Source organism: Sarcophilus harrisii, chromosome 4 (assembly GCF_902635505.1).
Source record: "Sarcophilus harrisii chromosome 4, mSarHar1.11, whole genome shotgun sequence".
In the NCBI taxonomy this organism is placed as follows: Eukaryota; Metazoa; Chordata; class Mammalia; order Dasyuromorphia; family Dasyuridae; genus Sarcophilus; species Sarcophilus harrisii.
Window position 1 is genome coordinate 50,915,536 of NC_045429.1, and position 26,300 is coordinate 50,941,835.

The window sequence follows — 26,300 nt, forward strand, 5'->3', positions numbered from 1 at the left end:
GCTGAAAGTTCTTTTAAAAGTTTCCAGCCTTTTGACATCTTTGCAATTTTTCCATGTTCCCATTGCTGTTCTTCCACCACAGATAAGAAACCCTCAAACCTTGCTCTGTGCTGGAATAATGAGGTTGGAGAAAAAAGATCTTTTTCATCTTACTACATAAAAAAAAATAGTCAAAGCCCAGCGGTTCAACAAATATTACTCATGTCGTTGGCAAGAAGAAAAGGAGGCTTTTGAATAAAAATAATGGAATAGGGGAACACAAGAAGCATTGTTTGCATATCAGAAAAATTAATCTACATTGGAAAGTGTGAGAGCCTGCAATTCAGAAAGCAAAGAATTAGGACAGCCCAGCTGAGAATAATTTTCTAGCCAGTTAATTTAATTGCATAAATCATTCCTTTGTTAGCAATAAAGAGATATAATTAAAATGAGATTGCTTCTAGTTCCTATTCTCTAGAAACTAAAGGAATTGATTTTGGGCAAAGCATTCTTCCAAATACCAGATCGGCAAATTACATTTACCTTTTTAGAAAAGCTAAATTATTTTGCAGTAATATCGTGGTGGATTTAATTAATTATAGATCTGCCATATGATCTTAAAGAAATAATTTATTTAATGTCCTTAGAACAGAAGTTTGCAATCATGTGTATATCCCTTTGGTAGATGGTGTGCAGCTTTTTACAAACAGGTCAGAAGTTTAACAGGCAGCTGTCAGGAAGAATTTGAGAACGGATAACCATTGTTTGGGGTTTTCGTTAGCTATTCTTGTTTAAAATAAAAACCTCTGCTACTTAGTATTGCATAATTTAACTGAACTCATTTAGATCGGCTTTATTCTAAAATTGCCACTGGTAATTATTTGCTGTCTCTGAACCTCTGGGATTTAAAGAGCCTATAATTGTCTATTAATAGGGGGAAAATCAGATCAAAGAGGAATGCAGGAAGTCTCCCACTATAAAACCTAGGACTACTGATCAGTCAGTTGAATGTCAGAGAGAATTTTGAGTTATGACAGAGAAGAGGCTCATTTTTATGGTAATGAATTTGAAGGTTTTTTTTTTTCCCCTAATATACAAAACTCTATTGCTTGCTCTAGAATTTTGACATTAGCATTTCTTGGGAGTAAGGATGAAGATTGTGTAATGAAGAAAGTTATACTATTAGTCTTTGAAGGGTTCAGCACTAAGGATGAGGAAAACCAGTTTCCTCTTGGTGTTGCTTTTGTCACTGTCCCCACTCAAGAACCACTACCATGGAGAGCATCCATGACTTCTCCTTAGAGTATGAGGCACCAGTGTCAGACTCCCAGGATTCATTTCTATGCTAGATAAAATATATAGTGAAGGAGGGGGGATATTTAAAGTTTCTTTTTTTCTGAATTTCCATAACAGGAATTAAAGTATGAGCTAAAGTATGTCAGGGTCCTTGTAGCCAAGACCACTATCTCTAGGTTGGCTGTAAAATAGCCCTCAAAAAGAAACATATAGGTTCAAAGGTGGGACAGGTTTCATTCTGAAGCCCAAGAGCATTTAAATACTGTGTCAGGGGTATTACTGTGCTAAAGACAAGTGCTTCTGCCATAGGGAGCTAATGATAAAAAAGTCTAGATCAAATACTAGATAGGCCATTTAGAATCTGATTGGGTTGGCCATCTATGTAGTCCTGAGCACATTCACTTGAGTTGCTCTAGCTTTAAAGGCTAAAGAAATTCCCAGGCTCTTATTACAGCTGCGATTACCATGAGCTTCTATTTCAAGCTCAAGAAAGATCATTGTTAGCTTTTCTATCTCAGCTATGTAACAATGACAATGAAATAACAATACAACCAGCATGTATATAATGTTTTAAGGATGACAAGGCACTTTACAGCTGTTATTTCACTTGGTCCTTACAAAAACTCTATGAAGTAAGGGCTATTGTTATCCCCACTTGACAAATGAAGACACTGAGGCAGAGAGAAGGGAAGTGATGTGCAGAAGAGTCTACCAGACTTCATTTCTAGTATGGTATGCACTATATAACTGCCTAGTTGTTCAAACTTTACCCCTGCTTCTTGTGTTCATTGAATCATGAATGCTAGATCTGGAAAGGATCTAGAGATCATCAGATCTAATCTCTTCAATAGATGGAGACACTGAGACTTGCATTAATTAAGTTTACCCAATGTTACACAGATTTAGAAAACAGCAGAACTGGGATTTAAATCCAACTCCTCCCATTCCATGTGAAATGCTCTTTTTATTCTACCATATTGCTGAGTGTAAATAGTGGTCATTCATTCTACCATATTGTTGAGTGTAGTTTTGGTGATACAATTAGAATCAATTGATAGGATAAGAAAGAATGCTTTGTTTACTGTGTTGAGTAGAAGTATGGGTTGGGGGGGGGTGTGGAATTTCAATCTAGAGCTATCAATTCTATTTGTGTAAAGATCAGCCGGCAAATCATGAGATTATCCTGTTAGTATTATCCTACATCTCACTCTTTTATTTTGTCCAGAGTCATCAAATATAGTTTCTGGCATTCTTTCATCAAATTGCTGGTACTTTCTATAGTTAAATACAGCTAATAACTGGTATAGGAGGAGCTGTCTATTAGATGAATGGATATATAAAGGGCTATAGTATAGAAACTTCTCTATGTTCACATATACTCTTCGTCCAGGATGTGTCATGCAGACGCATCCAGAAAAAATGATTACCCTTGTTACCACGTATAACAAGAATAAGGGCACCCTGTATTTATGTATCGCCTTTCTCCTGAGGGTTCAGACTGCTTACAAGGCAGCCCATCATCTATCTTCACAACTCTTCTGAGATGTAGGAAACTGGCAGATATCATTAGCCCAGATTACAGATGAGGAGCCTGAGGGCCAGGGAGATTCAATGTCAAATATTCAGCCCAAGGATTCAGAACAAAGAGAGAACATCACGAGTCAGAGTCTGTCTAACTCTAGCTCAGGCCTTTCTATAACCTGCATAGCACCATATACTGGAAATTTGATAATAAACAAAATCATTTCATATCAGAATCTTGGAATTTTGGAATTTTTAAGTCAACCTAAAAAGACCTGTTAGCCTATGTCAATTCCCACTAACCTCCCATATTTTCACAAGGCTCATCTCTTTTATGGCTTATTTTGTAAGAGCCATATGTACTTCCCCCATTAGTCCTTGCACCAGCATTAAGAAGGATAGATGTGATGATGTGTTGTAGTATCTTTTTTGTTTATTGTTTTCTTATTTTTGTCTTTTGATGGCTATCAGTGTTAATCAGTGTTGCTCAGGGTCACAAAGCTAGTAAAGTTTGGAGGTCATATTTGAACTCAGGTCCTCCTGACTTTAGGATTGGTGCTCTATGTACTGTGTAACCTAATTGAACCATGTAGTATCATTTTGACGTTTATCTCAGAAGGAAATGTTTTGGAGTGGGAATCATCTGAAAATTAAAATAATTTCCACTTTTTTTGTCATCTGGGAACTTAAATACTAGTTTATGTGACCATGCTATCATAAAATCATAGAAAGTTAGAATTGGCATGGATCTCACAGATTCTTTGGGAACAGAAGCAAATATTAGAAAATCTTACTCATCATCTTTCAAATGCACATCATTGGTCATAAGAGAGATTCTGCTTTATTCCATGGTGCAGACTTCCCCCAAGACTCTGGGCTTATTGGGCCTTGTCCAATTACTAAGACTAATATTAAGAGGAGTCGTTATTTTTCTTTGGCTCATTGACCCCACCTGGACTTACTCCAGGAATTTTTCCTAATTATCGAAATGGTAAACTTTGCCATTAGGTTTCCCCAAGTAGGCATAACAAGATGTTTAAATACTATATAAAAGTTAAGGTACTGAATACTGATCATGTATGAGAAAGCCTTTGTTTGATCCTACATACGCACACAAAGAAAAAAAAATAAAAAAGTCAAAGGATTCAGATATAGAGAACAGATTAAAGCATTCAGTTCATTAGTTAATCCAAGAAGGAAGCTGAACTTTGACTTTCTAGTGAAAACCTCTTTTCTACAAATACATCCATAGTTCTTCCAAGATTCTTACTACTACTCTATAACATAGACTTTTCTGAAAAGTATATAAACTTTGAAGGCTGCTAAAAGTAGAATCCTTTCCATTTAAATAGCTCATTCACTATGCTTTCTAATTAGAAAACTATACAGACAGTGTTCTTTCTTCTTTTTTCTATTAATTCCTTCTCAGGCTGTGTGCAAGCATATGTCTACCCCACTTGTGTAATTTTATCACAAGTTGACATGAAAAACTCCTTGGGAGATGGGAGGGAAGAAATTCCTGTTGTGGTCCTGCCCTTAGTACAGAAGGAAGACATGAGAGTCCTAGAAGGAGTTCTATGGAATAAGAAAAAAAGAAAAAATATGGATGAGCTTATTGTACAACTTAATTTTCTTTATGGAACCCCTAGGGAGGGAAGAATAACTCCCCAACAAGCGGCCATCTCCCTTAGTCTCAATCAGTCATTTTGAGTTCTCTGCATATAACAAGATGCTCCTGGGTATGTCTTTATTTCATGTAGAAGTGCTATCTCTCTGTCTATCCATGTATCTATCTATACATATGTGCATATACACATACTACATAACTCTATGTATATATGCAAAAATAAATATGTGTATCTTCCTGGTACTGATGGATCAGCTGGTCATTTTTTGCCTGTTCTAGTTTAAGGAGGATCATCAGTGTAAACCCTGACTCACTACTTGTATTCCAATCAACTTTATGAAATTACAAAATATAAGGTCCAAGAGGGCCTGAAGAAGTCTTCCCTAAAACTCATAAAATTCCCTCCTCTCTTTAGAGAGTTGACTATAAAAGACTACATATGCTAAGAGATCTACTGAGTATGTTGGACGAATTTTCTTTGTTACATAAAAAAGTTTTTATTAGGAAATGACAGAGACACTACATAACTCTATGTATATATGCAAAAATAAATATGTGTATCTTCCTGGTACTGATGGATCAGCTGGTCATTTTTTGCCTATTCTAGTTTAAGGAGGATCATCAGTGTAAACCCTGACTCACTACTTGTATTCCAATCAACTTTATGAAATTACAAAATATAAGGTCCAAGAGGGCCTGAAGAAGTCTTCCCTAAAACTCATAAAATTCCCTCCTCTCTTTAGAGAGTTGACTATAAAAGACTACATATGCTAAGAGATCTACTGAGTATGTTGGACGAATTTTCTTTGTTACATAAAAAAGTTTTTATTAGGAAATGACAGAGACAATGTAAAAATATTGTGGGGTTTTTTTAAGAATCAAAAATAGAAAAGAAACTCAAAGTCATAGAACTGGAAGATACTCTACAGTTTATCTAATCCACTTTCCTACTATGAATGAATGAATATAAAAAGTTAAGTGCTTACCATATGCCAGGCACTGTAGGTAATCACAGTGACTATAAATACAAAAATGAGAGAATTCCTGCATCATAGGACTTAGACACTAATAAGGAGTGGAGAGATTAAAAAAAAAAAGTTTGGGTATGGGAAGTCACAGGGCTTGTGAGTTGCTCCATAGGGTCTGATAGAAAGTGATCTGATCTGGGGCTGAAGCTGGCTAGACATATTGGGCCGAGTGAGCTTGTGCTTGCTCTCAATCAAGACAGCTTAGCCTGGTTGAGAGTTTTAAATTTGATTGCATTAACTTCCCCAGAAACTGGGTCACAGTTTCTATTGGATCCAATTTGGAGGAGAGTCTTATGCCAAAATTCATGTCTACAAATTCTTAAGAAGCTGATATTTAGCTTCTAGCTCTTTCATAATAAATCAGTGTCCCAAATTCTCTGTGGAGTAGGGATGTGTGGCTGAGAAAATTCTTAGATCTAAACCTGGAAACAATAACATAATTGACTAATTTTGTGCCTGTCAAGAATATGAAATTGTGCTTCTTATTTTAACAGCATGGGTCTTATAAACTCTTAGGTCCTTATCCCAACTCCTTCTTTCATTGACAAATTGGATTTCTCAGAGCAGAGTTTTAGGAGTAATTCTGAGGAGTCAAAGGGTTTTCTCTAATGTTATTGGCCTGAACCTTGCTTTCCTGTATGTTCTTTTCAATATAAATACCAATGAACAGTATCTCTATATCATTTAAACAATTAACATCAATTAGCTTTTACAAAAAGAATACAAAGAAGATAGAGTAATAACAGAACTACATTTTCCCCAATCCATTGGGAGGACATTCTCCCCTCTATCTTACAGTTCCTAGTTACAATGAACCAAACATTTCCTAATGCAGCGTAATGAACGATGAGTTCTTCCTTCTTGGCTACCTTTAATCTACTACTATTCTGGGCCAAGTAGCTTCAATGGAGATCTCATTCCTCACTAGGTTTTGCTGCCTGAAAACTCTGGCAAAGGTTCCAACGATGGTACATTAGTCAACACACTTTCTAACCTTTTGAAGTTCATAAAGCTATGGCTTGATCTGTTCTGATTCTAACACCCTTTTATCCAAGGCAAGAAAGAACAGACACAACATGGACAGAAACAATAGGAGAACCATGAGCTCATGTTAGCTTGGGAACCTGAATTAGTTTTTTCTCCCCACCTGGAGGCTTACTGAAACCCTTGCCTCCTTACTTGAATGTAGCCAGATAGAAAAGAGAAAGCTCTCCATTTAGGGGTCTTTTGTATTCATGCTAATTTCCAACCCAGCAGCCAATCACCGAGGCACCTTCACTCAGAAGAATACCTGCTGATGCTCTGAACACCACCTGGGGATTGCTCTGGCTGGGTGTGCTATGAATACTCCAAAGCTTTCACACAAGTATGCTTGGGGTATTCACTGTATAATTTGTTTTCTGAACTGTTTTACTTTGTATACATAGGGTTAATGAAATACATATCATAATCCTGACTAGAAACTTTGCAAAAGGGTTTTAAAATAAAAAATTTTTACTTTTGCCCCCATTACTCTGGCAACTCTAAAACAGACAAGAATCACAGCACCCTCATTTGGTGTTCAGGTTCATATGACCATAATCCTCTGAGAACCATCTGTCCAAACTGTGCCCAGCAATAGAATTGTAAGGACTAGGTTTACAACAGCTATAAACTACATTAACTTAATTCTGTTTCACATGTCCCTTCTTGAGCAAGCACTAATCTTTACGACTGGGTCACAAAATACTTTGTCCAATAGGCTAACTCTGTTACATCAATTTTTCCCTCCAGGTAGTATAGGCTAATTGTCATAAACTGAAGTAAATGATTGTGTGGGAAAAGGGGAACTGTTAGTTCAGTACATAAACAAATCAAGGAAAATGTTGATTTATAGTAGAAGCAGTGTCTTGTAGTGATAGAGTACTGGACTTGGACAAGGGAAGACCTGAATTCAAATCTTGTCTCAGACACTTAGTAAATGTGTGATCCAAGGCAAGTCAATTAAACTCACTGGGCCTTAGTTTCCTGTAAAAGAAGGGGTTGAACCCAAAGGCCACTAAGTTCCTTTTCAGCAAATAAATCTCTGATTTTATTATCTTAGATACCTTTAATCATATCTGCAGTACAGTTATTGAAGGTAGCATGTTAAAGATAGTATGAGTTTCACTAATGATGATTGTTTAGCCTAACCACACTAGGGCAGGCAGAACTTATTATAACTACATTGAGGTACAGTACATTTCAGACATGACAAATTGGGACTATATTAAAGTTTCAAAGAAACTTCCATATATCCAATATTAACAGGTTCCTTTTCTTTCCATGTCTCTTATTCCTTATGGCTCATTTCCACAGGATTCAAAGAATTAATCATGTACATGTGTATTTTAGATGCTAGCAATAAGCAGGGAGAAGAAGCATTAATCCCTGATACCATATAGAAGATAGAATGAACAATGTTCAGGTGCTGGTTGTAGGAAGTTAGCACTTGACAAACTTTGCAGCAGTAATAGTAGTAATAATAACAGTAATAGTAATTAACCATGGGCTGTTTAAAGAAGGGCTTTGATGTTAGCTATCTGGGCAATCACTGTCTTTCTACCCAATATCTATACCTTTTTTGAACTCTCTGTTTTTGTGGAAAGTGCCATCATCCATGTATGCATGTACATATATATGTATGTGTATATATACATATATGTATGTATACATGAGTATATGTTCCATATCAATTCAGAGATCTATATCATTGAGTCATTTAGGAGGAAATGATATATGGGAAATGATGAGATGAGCAAAACATAGAGAAAAAGGTCCAGAATACAGCCTATTCAGAATAAGAAGACATGCCATCAACAATGATCCAGCAAAAGATCTTAGACTAAAAGAATATAAAGGAGGAAACAGAAATGTCATGAAAACTCTTGGAAGAAAGCATGTCTGGGAGGAGAAATTGTTCAACTGTGTCAAACAATTCAAAGAGGTCCAGGATGATGGGATCGAGAACAAGCTCTTGGTAATGGCAATTTCACTGGAGACTGAAAAGCAGATTCAGTTGAGTGGTGGGGTTAGAAAGCAAGCTAACAGCCTGAAAAGTGAAGAAGAGGTGAAGAAGTGAGCATTTTTAAAGGATTCTAACTATACTCTGCTCCTGATAATGGGCTGCCCCAAATCTTTCATGCTGTGTATGACTCTACCCTGGTGGCACACATTTCCATTTATGAGGTCCTTTTTGAAGCCTCCATTTAGGGAAGTTTCCAGGTCTACCTGATTCATTGCTAACTCCATTTCCCTCCTAAATCTGTGAATTTCTGTTAAATCTCTGTTAAAAGCCAAGATCACACAACAATTAAGTGTCTGAGACCAGGTTTGAACTCAGATCTTCCTAACTGCAGGACTAGTGCTTTAATCATTGAGCTACCTACCTGCCTCCATTTGTCAAATGCATATTGGTTTTCCCATTTCTTATCATTTCCTTGTATGTAATAAATGTGTTATATAATGTAGTCTAATCTAATCTGAATGGAAAGAGAATAAAGAATATTAATTTCAAGGAATTATCCTTTCAAGTGAAAGTATTTTATTTTGTTTTTGTTTTTAAATATGGAGATGTGAGTATGACTCTAGGCAGCAAGAAGGAGACAGGGGATCAGGAGAAAGGAAGGTTAGAAAAAGAGAGAGGCTTAAGAGGCAAGCTTCCACAAGAACAGGGTGGGGATGGGATCAAGGGTAGCAGTATGGGGACTGGTCCCAGCAAGAAGAAAATAACTTCTTCCAAGATTGGAGCAAAGCTGAATGAGACACCCACTTTTGGACTTAGACAATGGGGTAGGATGGGGAGTGGAGATTTTTTGTTTTGTTTTACTTTTGCATATTTGTTACAGGGATTTTATTTTAAAGAAATATTTGGTTAATTGAAAAATATATTTCAAAAATGACTGAAGAAGAGTTTACTATAGCAGGTGATGAATGCACCCTTCCTAAGTTTTCTTTCGAAAGTAAGAGGTGAACTTCTCAGCTGAAAGGGAAACTTTATGGATGACAGAGCACTGTCATTCTAGGGAGTATGCTTACCAGAGTGATGTTTCTTAGCATGTCAATATTAATAACCTCCCATATTGTATCTGTTCCCAAGAAAAAGTCTATTATATTTTCCTGGACATTAAGTTATATGAAGTTTTAGCCACAAAATACCAGAGATTTGGATGATGACCATCCCAAGTTCAATGAAATCCTGACAAAATCTTCATTCTGCAGATGTGCCTGTGTCTTTTGGAAGATCCTTATGGTCAGCAATTGTGAAGGCTGATGATGGCTCTGGTCATTTTATGACCACAGTCCTTTGATTAGTGACTAAAATGGTCTAGTATCCATTGAATAAGGCATGACCACGTGATTAGAGAATGACTTAAAAAATCTTGCCAACACAAGGTTTCATCATGGTATAGAAGTGACCTTTCCAGGAGTGCTTAAATCCTGGCACATGTATGTTTGTTATAGGAGGACCAGCCTAACTTAATATGGAGAAGCTCCTCCCCAGAATACTGGCCACCAAATAATTAATTCTTTGGCTGTAACATTCTTTGTGCTACTGCAATAACTTGCTGGCTGGTCTCTTTGCTCCAAGTCCATCCTCCACTCAATTGTCAAAATGATCTTCCAAAAGCAGAAGTCTCATCGTGTCATCTTCCACCCACACACATATTCAGTAAACTTCAGCAGTTCCCTATCACTTCTATGATCAAATAAGAAATCTCTGGCTAATAAAGCACTTTGTAATCTTGTTCTTTCCTATCTTTTCAGTCTTGCACTTTACTCTTCACCATATATTTTGTGACCCATTAAAATGTTAGTTTTTTGAGGGCAGATACTGGTTTTGTCTTTTTTTGTATTTTTAAATCATAACTTAATTTTCCTTAAAAATACTCTTTTTATTGAAAGAAATACAATTATATAACAAACTTTTTTATATAAAATAAAAAAATGTTCATAAAAGTCACAAGAAATTCCCACTTTACATAAACTTTTTAGAAGGATAATATATTGGGGGGAAAGACAATGATAAACTTTAAGAAAACCTGCTACTGGGAAAAACCCCAAAATAAATACTTAGCAACTTAGAATATTTTCACATGTCCAGTAATAGAGGAAATGAATATAATTTCTAAGTTAGTAACTTCAGTCATTGAGTTTAAGGGTTCAGTAGTATTTGGACCATAGTAAATACCTAAAAAATACTTGTTGACTTGATTTGTTGTTGACATAGGATCATCTTAAAAATGGAAAGATAGCCCATGATTACCCAAATACATATACATATATAGAGGGTATCCCAAAAGTTATAGTGCATTTATAAGTTTTAAACACACACACTCTCTCTCTCCCTCTCTCTCTTTCTCTCTCTCTCTCTCTGTATATATATATATATATATATATATATATATATATATACACACACACACATATAACAAATATATTTTAGAGATATAAACACATTCATACATATGTATGTACATATGATACATATCTTTATGTATCTAGGGATAGATACATATAAAGATAAATGTTTCTAAATATATAGATATGTCTGTGTAATACAAGCATGTATTACACACAGTAGTTAATTTGCTTACAAATACTTGTCACAAAAACTTGCTAAGAAACGTTCATACACTTTCTAAACTCAGTCAAAATTAAGTAAATGGAGAAAATCCTCACTGTTGGGATTTCTGTCTATACCAGAGAGATTTGGGAAGAACCGCTAGCTCTAGCTCCGGGCAGAGTTTAAATATCCTGAATATGCTGAGCAAAGATTTTGCAAGAACGTGTAGCACCTGGCATGGGCACTTTAAAACCCCCATGAGAGAGTCCCCAGTTTCTTAAAGGCTGAGCAGCAACTTCTTATGCTACAAACTAGGTCAGTGTAGAGAGAAGGTAGGAGCTTTCCCCTATGTCTGGCTTTTCATCGTTTTTAATAACAGTTTCAAAGACAAGCAAAGGAAGCAGGCTGATAATTTGCTGATTTATTGAGCATTGGATTTCTTATCTGAGATCAGACAGATTGGACCCCAAGATCCTGAGCAACCCTAAACTTTTCCACAATGATTTCATTCCCTCAATGGGAGTCCAAAATACTTGGGGAATTTGAACATATTCATAGACCAGGAATTCTTAACCAGGTTGAAACACGAGCCTGAATAGATAGATTTTAGGAAGAACATGAACTTTGATGGAGAAAAAAAGCAACAATAAAAACAACTTTGAACTCACATTGCATGTGATACCTGTTTTTAAAATATATATATTGATTGATTTTGCTGGGTTTTTTCTTTATTCCTCTTTAAAACAATTATTTGTTATAAGGAATGCCTCTCTGGGAGGGGAAGGGATACAGGGAAAAATTTAGGTGATGTGAAAATTAACAATGACAATATAATTTTTTTGAAGGACTCATTTTTGTATATACTACCATTTAGTACCTATATAACCTGAAGCAAATTATTTTGACCTCCCTGAGTCTCAATGTCCTCATCTATAGAATGATGTAGATTGGATGGCTTCAGAGGTCCCTTCTAAAACTAATCTATGATCCCTTGGAAGTATTTTACCTGCAATGTCTCATTAGATCATCACCTTAATGGCAGGAGGTGGATAGTGCAAGCAAGAATGTCTTCATTATATAGATGAAATTACTGAGGTGAAATAATATCCTCACGATTACCATTAGTAAATAGTAGATTCAGAACTAAATCCCAGGACTTCAAGTCCAGGGATTTTTTCCATTGCATCACATTGTACATCAGAGACCTCAGAGCCTTGGAGAAATGGACACAAGGCTTAACTTCCTGAAAAGTATCACAGTGGGCCTTGTGCTAGATGTGTATCCCGGAAACCTGGGATCAAATTTTGTCTTTGATGATTATTACCTGTGTGATATTGTATGAATCAGTTTTATTTCTAAATTTGAATTTCCTTTGAAAAATAGGAATGATCTTTGTAGTACTCACCACAGAGATAGTTGTTAGATTTAGTGAACTAGTGATTATAAAGATCTTTACAAACCCTAATTATTATACAATGATATTTTAACTACATATATATAATTTCAATGAAATTATTCTAGAATTCAAGTGTTGTATAGCTATTTATATATCTTTGTAACTATAATGAGATGAATAGTTTAAGATACAACAATTTTGAGAAGGTACTATTATTATCCCCATTTTTCAACTGAGGAAACCGAGGCATATAATGGTTAAGTGACTTACTGAGAGTCCACAGCATGTAAATGTCTGAGGCAGGATTTGAATTAATCTCTTCCTGATTCCAAATCCAACTCTCTATGCACTGTACATTAGCTGCTTCTAGATGATTGTACTGGTTGCTATATGTGGAGAAAGTAGAAATTAAAGTAGTGGACTTGCTTACATTGACCCAAAATGAGAGGATTTAAAGAATTATTGTAAATTGAAATCTTTTCCGGTTTGCAAGGATTTTAGAGATATAAAGTGAAACTTTGCCAACAATTTTAAAATTTCAGGCAAAGTTAAGGCTTTTCTTTTTCTTTTTTCTCTTTCTTCCTTCTCTCCTTCCTTTTCTCCCTCCCTCCTTACCTTCTTCCTTCCTTCCTTTTTTCCCCCTTCCTCCCTCTCTCCCTTCCTTCCTACTCTCCTTGAAAGGTAAGTTATCTAATGTCACAGGTATCGAGTGGCAGAATTATGATTCAAACATGGTTCCCTTGGCTCAAATACAGTGCGTTTGCCTTTTCTTGACCAATGTGTTCACAAGAACCCACAGAGAACTCTTTGGTCTGCCAAATTTCATGTACTGATGGTTTCTTTTGTTTTTAAAATCATCATTGCCAGATAGAAAGCAAATTACTCAAAAAATCAGATGTAGTTCCCTTTTAATTATTTACAATAATGCACTCCAACTTCTTGGGTAAGAGAGATTCAACATTATGTGAGGATGGTGAGAGCCTAGATCCAGGCATTAAGTAAACTTCCTTTAATTTTTGGTTTGCTGTGTTGTATGGACCAGGTTGCATCTCTCATCAGGTTCCCTGTCTTTACATTGTTCTGGGGCCAGGCATGATTCCTACTATTTCAAATGAGGATTGTGACAGAGGTATCTAATCTTAACAGAGTTACTCTGTTCAAATGCTCAAATGAGACTATGGATATGTCATTCAAAACACATTTATTAAGCACCTACTGTGTGCCAGGTATTGTATTAAAACACTGGGGATACAAAAAGAGACAAAAGACAGTACCTGACCTCCAGGACTTTACAATCCAGTGGGAAAGACAACAAACAAACAATTAAATACAAACCAACACTATATAGGATAAATAGGAAGAGGCATAGATACTAGAATTAGATGGGTTGGGCAAGTCTTCCAAAAGAAGAAGGGATTCTAGATGGGGCTCAAAGACCAATAATTGGAGATGAGAAGTGATTACATTCCAGTTATGGAGGATAATCGGAGAGAATGCCCTGAACTGACAGAATGTCTTGTTAATGGAACAGCAAGGAGACCAGGGAGCAAAGCAGAAAAAGACTGGGAAGGAAGGAGGGGCATAGTTTATGAAGAATGTTGAATGCCAAAAAAAAAAAAAAAAAAAAAAAAAAAAGGCACTTTGTATTTGATCCTGGAGGTAATTAAGAGTCACTAGAATTTATTAAGGGAGTGACATGGTAGGATGTATATATAAAGTTTATTACATAAATCTAAGTTATCATTTATATTATCATTATTATGTGTAGAATAGATGTGGTTGTTTATGATCTATTTATAAAGATTACTGTAGATTTCTGATCTGGGATCTGAATCCCTACTTTTCCAGAGAGACTGTGAATTTTGTCTTTGTGAGGAGAAGAAAGCAGACCTGGTTAGGTACTTACTCTTTCCTAACCTTGCTTATAGCATTGAGGTTGTGATTATGTCTACTTCATTGATAGTCTAGAACAAAAATACTTTGGAGTCTAGGATAAATTACATTTTTTGATGACTCTCAAGGAAAAAGTCTTATTTACTTATATTTAGTCCTACCCAATGCTGATTATACAAAAGACCATATTGAGTAGCTAGTCCACTTCTTTGTCAAAATAAACAGTAAATGCCCAAAGGCTCTCAAACTGTGCATACCCTTTGATCCAGCAATGTCTCTGCTGGGCCTGTATCCCAAAGAGGTTGTAAAAAAAGAAAAAAGGACCCACATATGCAAAAATGTTTGTAGTAGTCCTTTTTGTAGTGTCTAGAAACTGAAAATTGAGTGGATGCCCATCAGTTGGAGAATGGCCAAGTTATGATATATGAATGTTATGGAATATTATAATTCTGTAAGAAAGTACCAGCTGGATGATTTCAGAAAGGCCTTCCATGAACTGATGCTAAATGAAGTGAGTAGAACCAAGAGAACTTGTACACAACAACAACACAATTATGTGATAATCAACTGTGATGGACTTGCCCCTTTTCAACAATGAGGAGATTCAGGCCAATTCCAATAGACTTATGATGCAGAGAGCCATCTGCATCTAAAGAGAGAATTGTGGGGACTGAGTTTGGATTACAATGTAGTATTTTCACCTTTTTGTTGTTGTTTGCTTGCTTTTTTGTTTCTCATCTTTTTTTTTTCCTTTTTTAATCTTATTTTTCTTGTGCAGCATGATAAATGTGGAAACCTATATTGGATTATTAGTTTTCTAGAGGAGCAGTGTGGGAGGAAGGGAGGGGAAAAATTTGAAACAAGATTTTGCAAGGGTGAATTTTGAAACCTATCTTTACATGTATTTTAAAAATAAAAAAGCTATTATCAAAAATTAAAACAACAGGGGCAGCTAGGTGGCACAGTGGATAGAGCAACAGCCCTGAAGCCAGTAGGATCTTAGTTCAATTCTGATCTCAGACACTTAACACTTCCTCGCTGTGTGACCCTGGGCAAGTCACTTAACCCCAATTGCCTCAGCAAAAAGCAACAACAACAACAACAACAAAATTAAAATAACAACAAAAATGAATAGTAAACTGAAATCAGTTTATTACACAGATTAGAATAAACACCCACAAAAGTAAAAGAATACTTCATCTGGATGTTAGATCCCAGTTACAACCAAGAGGAGTCTACTCTTAGCAGGCTCTAAGTTAAGCTTGGAAAGAATATATCAAGGGGCATGTTGAGAAACCATTCCTTATATTACCTTTGATTTTACGAGTTCCCAGTCACTATTGAAAATTATAAGCTAGTTTCGGATGGCAGGAAATACAGATTTAGTAATTCTAACCGTAAATGTGAATGGGATGAACTCCCATAAAGAGGAGGCAGATAGCAGACTGGATCAAAAGTCAGAACCCTACAATATGTTGTTTACAAGAAACACATTTAAAGCAGGGGGATACATAAGAGTAAAGGTAAAAGGCTGGAGCAAAATCTATTATGCTTCAGGTGAAGTTAAAAAGTAGGGTAAGCCATCCTTATCTCAGATCAAGCAAAAGTAAAAATTGATCTAATTAAAAGAGATAAGGAAGGAAACTACATCCTCAAAGGGTAGCATAAACAACGAAGCAATATCAATATTAAACATATATGCACCAAGTGGTATGGCACCAACTTCCTAAAGGACAAGTTAAGAGAGTTGCAAGAAGAAATAGACAACAAAACTGTAATAGTAGGAGATCTCAACCTTGCACTTCAGAATTAGACAAACAAACCACAAAACAAATAAGAAAGAAATTAAAGAAGTAAATAGAATATTAGAAAAATTAGGTATGTTGGATCTTTGGAGAAAATTGAATGGAGATAGAAGGGAATATACTTTCTCTTTCAGCAGTTCATGGAACCTATTCAAAATTGACCATATATTAGGACATAAAGACCTAAATTAAATGCAAGAAAGCAGAAATAGTAAATGCTTTCTTTTCAGATCATGATGCAATAAAACTACATTCAACAAAAAGTTAGGGGAAATAAACCAAAAGTAATTGAAACTAAACAATCTCATCTTAAAGAATGATTGGGTGAAGCAGCAAATTATAGATACAATTAATAATTTCACTCAAGATAATGGCAATGATGAGACATCATACCAAAATTTGTGGGATGCAGCCAAAGAGGTAATAAGAGGGAATTTTATATCCTTAGAGGCTTACTTGAATAAAACAGAGAAAGAAAAGATTAATGAATTGGGCGTGCAACTAAAAAAACTAAAAAAAGACAAAATTAAAACCCCTAATCAAATACTAAATTGAAATTTAAAATTAAAAGGAGAAATTAAAATATTGAAAGTAAAAAAACTATTGAACTAATTAATAAAACTAAGAGTTGGTTCTATGAAAAGCCAATAAAATAGATAAGCCTTTGGTAAATCTGATTAGAAAAGGAGGGAGGAAATGAAATTAGTAGTCTGAAAATGAAAAGGGAGAACTTTCCACCAATGAAGAGGAAATTAGAGAAATAATAAGGAGTTATTTTGCTCAACTTTATGCCAATAAATTTGATAACCTCAAGTGAAATGGATGACTACCTCCAAAAAATACAGACTTCCTAGACTAACAGAGGAGGAAGTAAATTGCTTGAATAGTCCCATTTCAGAAAAAGAAATAGAACAGGCAATTAAACAACTCCCTAAGAAAAAATCCCCAGGACCAGATGGATTTACATGTGAATTTTACCAAACATTTAAAGAACAATTGGCCCCAATGCTATATAAATTATTTGATAAAATAGGGAATGAAGGAGTCCTACCAAATTCCTTCTATGACACAGACATGGTAATTGATACCTAAACCAGGTAGTTGAAAACAGAGAAAGAAAATTATAGACCAATCTCCCTAATGAATATTGATGCTAAAATCTTAAATAAGATATTAGCAAAAAGACTACAGAAAATCATCTCCAAGATAATACACTATGATCAAGTAGGATTTATACCAGGAATGCAGGGCTGGTTCAATATTAGGAAAACTATCAATATAATTGGCCATGTTAATAACCAAATTAACAAAACCATATGATCATCTCAATAGATGCAGAAAAGCATTTGATAAAATCCAACATCCATTCCTATTAAAAACACTTGAGAGTATAGGAATAAATGGACTTTTCCTTAAAATAATCAGCAGCATCTATTTAAAACCATCAGTAAGCACCATATGTAATGGAGACAAACTGCAACCATTCCCAAATAAGATCTGGAGGAAACAAGGTTGCCCACTATCACCATTACTATTTAATATTGTATTAGAAACGCTAGCTATAGCAATAAGAGCTGAGAAAGAGATTAAAGGAATAAGAATAGGCAATGAGGAAGCCAAATTATCACTCTTTGCTGATGACATGATGGTATACTTAGAGAACCCCAGAGATTCTGCTAAAAGTTATTAGAAATAATCCACAACTTTAGCAAAGTTGCTGGTTATAAAATAAACCCACATAAGTCATCAGCATTCTTATATATCACTAATAAAATCCAACAGTCAGAGTTACAAAGAGAAATTCCATTTAAAGTAACTACTGATAATATAAAATATTTAGGAATCTATCTGCCAAGGGAAAATCAGAAACTTTATGAGCAAAATTACAGACCACTTTTCACACAAATTAAGTCTGATCTAACCAATTGGAAAAATATTAAATGCTCTTGGATAGAGCGAGCAAATATAATAAAGATGACAATATTACCTAAACTAATCTATTTATTTAGCGCTATACCAATCAGACTCCCAAAAACTATTTTAATGACCTAGAAAAATAACAACAAAGTTCATATGGAAAACAAAAGGTCAAGAATTTCAAGGAATTAATGAAAAAAAATCAAATGATGGTGGCTTAGCTGTACCAGATCTAAAATTATATTATAGAGCAGCAGTTACCAAAACTATTTGGTATTGGCTAAGGAATAGATTAGTTGATCAGTGGAATAGATTAGGTTCAAGGATAAAACAGTCAACAAATATAGCAACTTAGTCTTTGATAAACCCAAAGATCCCAGCTTTTGGGATAAGAACTTACTGTTTGATAAAATTGCTGGGAAAATTGGAAACTAATATGGCAGAAACTAGGCATTGATCCATACTTAACGCTGTACACCAAGATAAGGTCAAAATGGGTTCATGACCTAGGCATAAAGAATGAAATTATTAATAAATTAGAGGAACATAGGATAGTTTACCTCTCAGACCTGTGGAAGGGAAGGTCTTTATGACCAAAGCAGAACTAGAGATCATTACTGATCACAAAATAGAAAATTTCTGATTATACTCAAACTGAAAAGTTTTTGTACAAACAAAACTAATGCAGACAAGATTAGAAGGGAAGCAATAAACTGGGAAAATATTTTACAGTCAAAGGTTCTGATAAAGGCCTCATTTCCAAAATATATAGAGAATTAACTCTAATTTATAAAATCAAGCTCATTCTCCAATTGAAAATGGTCAAAGGATATGAACAGACAATTCCTCAGATGAAGAAATTGAAACTATTTCTAGTCATATGAAAAGATGCTCCAAGTCATTATTAATCAGAGAAATGCAAATTAAGACAACTCTAAGATACCACTACACACCTGTAAGATTGGCTAAGATGACAGGAAAAATTAATGATGATTGTTGAGGGGATGTGGAAAACTGGGACATTGATGCATTGTTGATGGAGTTGTGAACTGAATCCAACCATTTTGAGAGTAGTTTGGAACTATGCTCAAAAAGTTATCAAACTGTGCATACCCTTTGATCCAGCAGTGTTACTACTGGGATTATATCCCAAAGAGATTATAAAGAAGGGAAAGGGACCTGTTTGTGCACGAATGTTTGCGGCAGCCCTTTTTGTAGTGGCTAAAAACTGGAAACTGAATGGATGTCCATCAGTTGGAGAATGGTTGAATAAATTGTGGTATATGAAAATTATGGAATATTAGTGTTCTGTAAGAAATGACCAACAGGATAATTTCAGAAAGGCCTGGAGAGACTTACATGAACTGATGCTGAGTGAAATGAGCAGGACGAGGAGATCATTATATACTTCAACAACAGTACTATATGATGACCAGTTCTGATGGATCAGGCCATCCTCAGCAACGAGATCAACCAAATCATTTCTAATGGAGCAGTAATGAACTGAACTAGCTATGCCCAGAAAAAGAACTCTGGGAGATGACTAAAACCATTACATTGAGTTCCTAATCCCTATATTTATGCACACCTGCATTTTTGATTTCCTTCACAAGCTAATTGTACAATATTTCAGAGTCCGATTCTTTTTCTACAGCAAAATAACGTTTTGGTCAGGTATACTTATTGTGTATCTAATTTATATTTTAATATATTTAACTTCTACTGGTCATCCTGCCATCTAGGGGAGGGGGTGGTGGGGGTAAGAGGTGAAAAATTGGAACAAGAGGTTTGGCAATTGTTAATGCTGTAAAGTTACCCATGTATATATCCTGTAAATAAAAGGCTATTAAAAAAAAAAAAAAGAAAAGAAAATTATAAGCTAGTTTCTCTCAGAGTCCTCCAACTCTCTCTCATATCCATCCATGTAAGCAGGCAAAGTACAAGCCTTCTTTGACACAATGGTTTCTTAGCCATTTAGGAATCATGGCTTCTTCTACTTATGCAGCATGTGGGGCTGTAACTCAAAAACATCATTGCATATTTGGGCAAAAGTGGATTATATAGAGAGAAGCAGCCCTGATTTGTGATTCCAAACTTCTTGCCTTATTTCTGTGGGTAGCCGTTCTTTCTGTGTCAGTTACTCCTCCAGAAAATAATAATGTCAAGAATGTCCACCCCTCCCCACTTCCCAGGAAAGTTATGAGAAGCAACAACTACTGTGCTTACTCTCCAGAAGAAATGTGTGATCCAAACTCAAAATATTAATGAGCTCACTCTTTCCCTCTGTGCTGGGGAATTTCCTGGGAGCAGAGGAGACAAACAGTTCCTCCAGACCCCTCCTTTCTATCCTGATTTTCCTGGAGGTGGACAAAGGGGAGAACCAGCTGGTGACCCCTGAGAGCCTCATTCCAGCTGTGTGGGTAGGCAGTAAATAACCCCCACCCCCAAGGGCATTCTCAGGTGATCCTGATTTCTGGCCAACTTCTACCTCTGATTAGATGAGACCGCAGGAGGATACTTAAGAAGGAAACCTTTGGTTCTTTGGGTTTTAATTATTTTTGAGCTAATTAAACCATCAACACCTCTCAGATATCATCAGCATTAAATTCTAAACTTTAGCCTTCACAACGTTTAAGAAAGATGATGAAAAGAAATGACAGATTAAGCATAGGTCTAGATTTTTCTTTTGGCACCTCTTATGTACAAGCTGGGATTTTTGTTACTGGCAGTTAATAAGCATATAACTTTCCCTCAAGTGAGTGAGAGGCTTGCTGTTGACACTTCACACTGGTTGAACGTGAAAGTCTGGAGGTCATTTTCACTTGTTGGTTGCTAGGATTGCCTAATTCTTATACACTGGGATAAAGACTGTGTTTCAGCTTTTAGTGTAAATGGGTTTAGGTATTAAAAATAGTTAGATTCATTTTTACTGAAGTAACAACCGTTTGACAGCATCATTGTGTTCTGATTTTTTTTTTTTAACTGATCTCACTATTTCTTTATTCTACATACAAATATGGCAGTTAAGTGGTGCAGTAGATGAAGGTCTGGATCTGTAATCAGGAAGATGAGTTCAAAGGATTCTGATGTTAAAAAGATATGTGGTTCTTGGCAAGTCAGTTTCCTCTGTCTACTTCAGTTTCCTTACCTATGAAATGGGGATAATAATAGCACCTACCTACCTCTCAGGATTGTTGTGAGGATTAAATGAAATAATATTTGTAAAGTACTTTGCAAACCTTAAAGTACAATATAAATGTTATTATTATTATCATTATATTATAGAACCAATGGTAATATGACTTTTTATATTTTTACTGTTCAAGGTCCTTCTACATGTATTATCTCATTTAATCTACAGAATGATTCTGTGATGGAGAGACTTTATTATCCACTCTCCTCATCTGTTGGAGTCTTGTTGCATCTTGTATAATCTAAGGATTATGACATGTCTAAGAAAATAAAAGAAAGCTAAGAAGGTGATGGTAAAAATGACTGCTTACTGAATTTGTGACATAGATTCATCCCAACCAAATATTTTGCTATGTTTAAAAATGTAGATTGCTGGCATTTCAGCCCAATGTACAGTAGCCCTGAGGATCTAGGTAATGATAGGGAATAAAGATACATAAAAGAAAACACCAGACTCCCCAAACCATCTACTTTACCATAGAGAGGTTCAAGAAAACCATCTTTGTGATAGCCTTAGCATGAGTCAGTCTTCTAAAAACTAATACATTTCCCCCCACTTTCACCACTCCCCAGAGCAGGAGGCACTTTGGCCCAGTGGAAAGAATGCTGACTCCTAGGGATATTTGAGAGGGAACAAGTGTGATACAATTGAAAGAGTCAGAGGACCTCACTTCAAACTGCCTTTTACCACTTATTACCTGTGTAATATGACTGATCAGTGACTCTGGACAGATCACTTAACTTTTTCCAGATTTAGTTTCCCCATTCTGCAAATAAGATATTTGGACAGATGACTTCTAAGGTTTTGTTATCTAACTGTAGAGCTCTGGATTCTCTCTCTCTCTCTCTCTCTCTCTCTCTCTCTCTCTCTCTCTCTCTCTCTCTCTCTGTGTGTGTGAATAGCTCTGGAGTGGGAATGATCTGATGTAAGTATTAAGACTATATCAATTATGTCTGTTGTCTCACTGTCTCAACAGCTCAGCTATTCTGGCTTCCTTAGTATGATGCAAATGTTTTATAGATGAGGAAACAAATGCAGAGCGTTTGTGTTTGTCCACAGTCATGAATTCAGCTAGCAAAGTTTGGACTATATCCTAAGACTATCGGTGGCACTATGTCTCCAGACTCCCAATTCAGTATTCTTTCCAGAATGGACTAAAGCGTGTTTATAAAATCCTTGTTCAATGAAGGGAAAAATAATAAAGTTGTATGACATTTTGTAGGCAACATAACTTGATTAAAAACAAATTTCTTTTTCAACTGGCTATTTTGAAGTCCTAAAGACATAATTTAAAATCCATGTTTGTTCTAGGGAGACATTATGGATTAAAGGATGTCATCTCCATGTTTTTATTCTGACATATGAAAATTGAACACAAGTAGTAAGGAAATTATTTTCTAAATGGACCTTGAGGGGTTAAAATGTTCAAGGCATTTGATTCAGTGTCATGACTCTTCACTTCTAGTGCTAAAATCTATTGTTATGAGTAGTGTAAGAAGCTGCTCTTTTATCTCATTGACACAGGACTAAGGAATTTACCCATTCATCTTTATTCTTGGAAATTATCAACATGATTGTAATTTGGCACTACAGACCTAGAGAGAAGAGAGCAGAGCTAATAGGAGGTTAAGGGATTTGTTGAAGGTTCATGAAGGTAGTAAGGGCCAGAAGGTAGAATTAGTATCTTAAGCTTTCTAAATCCAAGTACAACTAATTCTTTTTAGGAGAACAGATTTCTTACATTTTAAAACTTTTTTATACTATTTATTTTCAGAATTGTTCTTCTCACTATTGTATATTCTTCATGCTCTAGGTCCTTGAATCTTTTCAGATACTCTTTCCTCAAAATCTACTAAGAAGAACTGAGAAAATGTCTTATTTGGATAATTGGCACAAGACGGTTTTAACTTAGCAGTCTGTAATCATTCTTTATTATGGGTGTGTGTGTGTGTGTGTGTGTGTGTGTGTGTGTGTGTACAAATAAACCATTTTTTATAGGCAAAACACAAAGGAATGTTTCTATGCCAAAATAGCCTAAACTAATCAATTCATCCCCAATCCATGAGACTTATGAAAATGTCAACCAACCTCAATGTGTTGTTAATGACCTTCTTGTCCTTGTTCTCCTCCTTCTGCTCCTCCTTTTCCTCCTTCTCTTCCTCTTCCTCTTCATTTTTTCCCTCCTCTTCCTCTTCATTTTTTCCCTCCTCTTCCTTTTCCTCTTCCTGCTCCCCTTTCTCCTCCTATTCCTCTTCCTTTTCTTCTTCTTTTTCCTCCCCATCTCCTCCTCCTTTTTTTCTTCCTTTTCCTCCTCCTTTACCTTCTTCTTTTTCTTTCTTCTCCTCTACTCCTTTCCCTTCCCCTTTCTCTTCTTCCTCTTCCTTTTTCTCCTCTTCTCATTGTCTTTCCCCTTCTTCCCTTTCTCCATTCCCGTCTTTCCCTTCCTCTTTGAGGTTAGGGTTTTGTCGGCTTTCTTTGCCTTTCTATTTCCTGCCCTTAGCATGTACCTTGCATATAACAAACACTTAATAAATTCTAGATGAGGTGAGTTGAATTGATTATTGAAGTATTACATGAAATGGTTTCCATATATAATTGTGGCTCTTTAAAGTAAGTGTTGTCATCTCTATTTCACAGATGAGGAAGTGGAGTCTGAGAGAGGTCAGGTGGATTATTCATGGTTACATAGGTAGTAAGGTTGTCTGAGATAGGATTTGAACTTAAGCCTTCTGGACTTAAAGCCACTTTGTCATCTAGTCATTTCAATTATATTACTAATAGCTGGTGTCTAGGGAAGTGAGAGGGGGGAAAGGGAGGGAGAAAAATTTGGAATGCAAATTTTTGCAAGGGTAAATGTGAAAAACTGTCTTGGAATGTATTTTGAAAATAAAAAAGCTATTAAAAACAAAAAAAATCTAAAATTTATATAGAACCTTAAAGTTCACATGGTAGCTATCTAAGATGAGAAAGTTTTGATAAAAATGACCCTGGAATTATATGTATCTAGACATATTTCTAACACTCCTGGGAAACTGAGCCCTACCTAAGTGATTGAAGCATGACTACTCTAGCACTTAGCATCCAGATGTCCATCATGTCCACCCTCAGGCTCCAACACCTCTAAGGGGAGCAAGTTTAGGGATCTCGGCATTCATTTGGCTCTCATCATTCAGACTTCATAATTCTTTCTGTTTTGTCACGCTTAATATTTATACGACATCTGGTGAGTGATTGATCTTCTAAAGAACCCCATGGCCAGTCACATTTGCTTATCAGCAGCATGGAGGGGGCAATCCCTAGATTTATTGCTGCCAATAAAAGTTGTTACCAAAAGTACAGTTTCTTTTTTGTGTGTGCTAATTTCTAATAACTCTTGTGCATGAGACCAATTACTGACAAAAGTCAGCCTCTGTTAATAGAGTTTATCACACTTCATCATATATCCTTTGTCGTTGGAAGCATTTTGACAAGCCCAGGGTTAATTAAAACCAAGAAGACAATAAAATACACCTAATCAAACATTACAGGTACAGAAATCAATTAGCAGATTTATGGCACTTTGGAGGTTTCCATAATGTGCAAAATTCAAAGAAACTGTCGGTTCCATCTCCTCAAGACAGTGTAATTAAATTTCTAATTGAAACTATTTTTCAATAGCTAACGTACAATCCACCCAAGTTGGATTTGCATTAAAGTGGGGTCTATAGAGGTTGAAAAAGCCTTGAAAATAGAAGAGATCCTTGGGCCTTTTCCTTTGTTATTATTTTGCCTACTTAAAAGTTAGTAAAAGTTGTACTGTGTTAAAGGAAAGAAAAAATATCTACTGTTAATGAGATTTGAGAAGGAAAGAGCAATGTTTTCTTATCAGTCAAGAAACCATATGGACATGGAAAAAAATCAAGGTGAAAAAAAAATTACTCAGTCCACCAGCTGTCAATGTGATTCTCAACCATCAATCAACCAATTTATCAACTAATCAACAAATCAGCATTGATTTAGTGTCTATTATGTATCAGACATTTTGTTAAGTGCTAGGGATGCCAAAATAAAACCAAAACAATTCCTGCCCTCAAGGAACTCTTAATCTGAGGGAGACAACATGTGTGTGTATATATACATATATAAACACATAATATATATGTGGGTATACATGAATTTGTGTGTGTACACACACAAGATGTATGTGTTAAATTCCCATTAGCAAGAATCCTTATATAGAAGGCAGAACCTGAGCTGGGCTACCAGTGTAAAAGAAACTAAGAATTTCAACAAAGATTCTAATGAAGATCTCATTCTGGTTGTTTAATTACTTCCCATTACACATAGACATGAACTAGGAGAGTCTCTGTCCTCAGTAAGAAAACATGTGGAAAACGGGAGATAGCGTGTCATATATGAGGAACAGAAAGATGGCTATGTTGATAGGATTATGCAGAGAGTGTGGGAAGAGGAGTAATGTGTAATAAAGATGGAAAGATAGGTTTGTGTCAGATTGTAAAGTGCTTTAGACACTTAACAGAAGAATTTCTATTGACAAAAGTAGTTACTGAGTTTACTGAGTAAGAGAGTAGCATTACTGAACTTTGAAGAAGAAAAAGAAAGAGATAATCTGCTGAAACATTTTGTATACAATGTTCCATGGCCTCTGTGGCTCCTTGGTTAACCAGAAGTCTTTTCTTCATTATACAACAGTATTATTGGACCATTAGGATCCAAACTAGTTTCCAGGTTCCATGTATTGGATTGACCATTATCCAGAAATATTGTACATATAAAGTGTTAGGAAGGGCAAATACAAGTATGCCCCAAGGTTTGGGTCCTCATTGACTAATATCCCTATTATACATGAAATAAGTAGTTTAATGAGAAAAGGAACAATTTCCTTTCATGCAAGACCAAAAGTCTAGTGTTGAGATAAGTGAGAATTTTTTTCTTCCTTCCCAAACTGCTCACCTTAAAGTCATTTCATTGCTTTGTCGTGCCTTTTTCACAGAGTGCAATGGGACATTAAGAGTGTGGTAAGAAAACACTTTCCACACAAATAAAGTCAGATCTAACCAA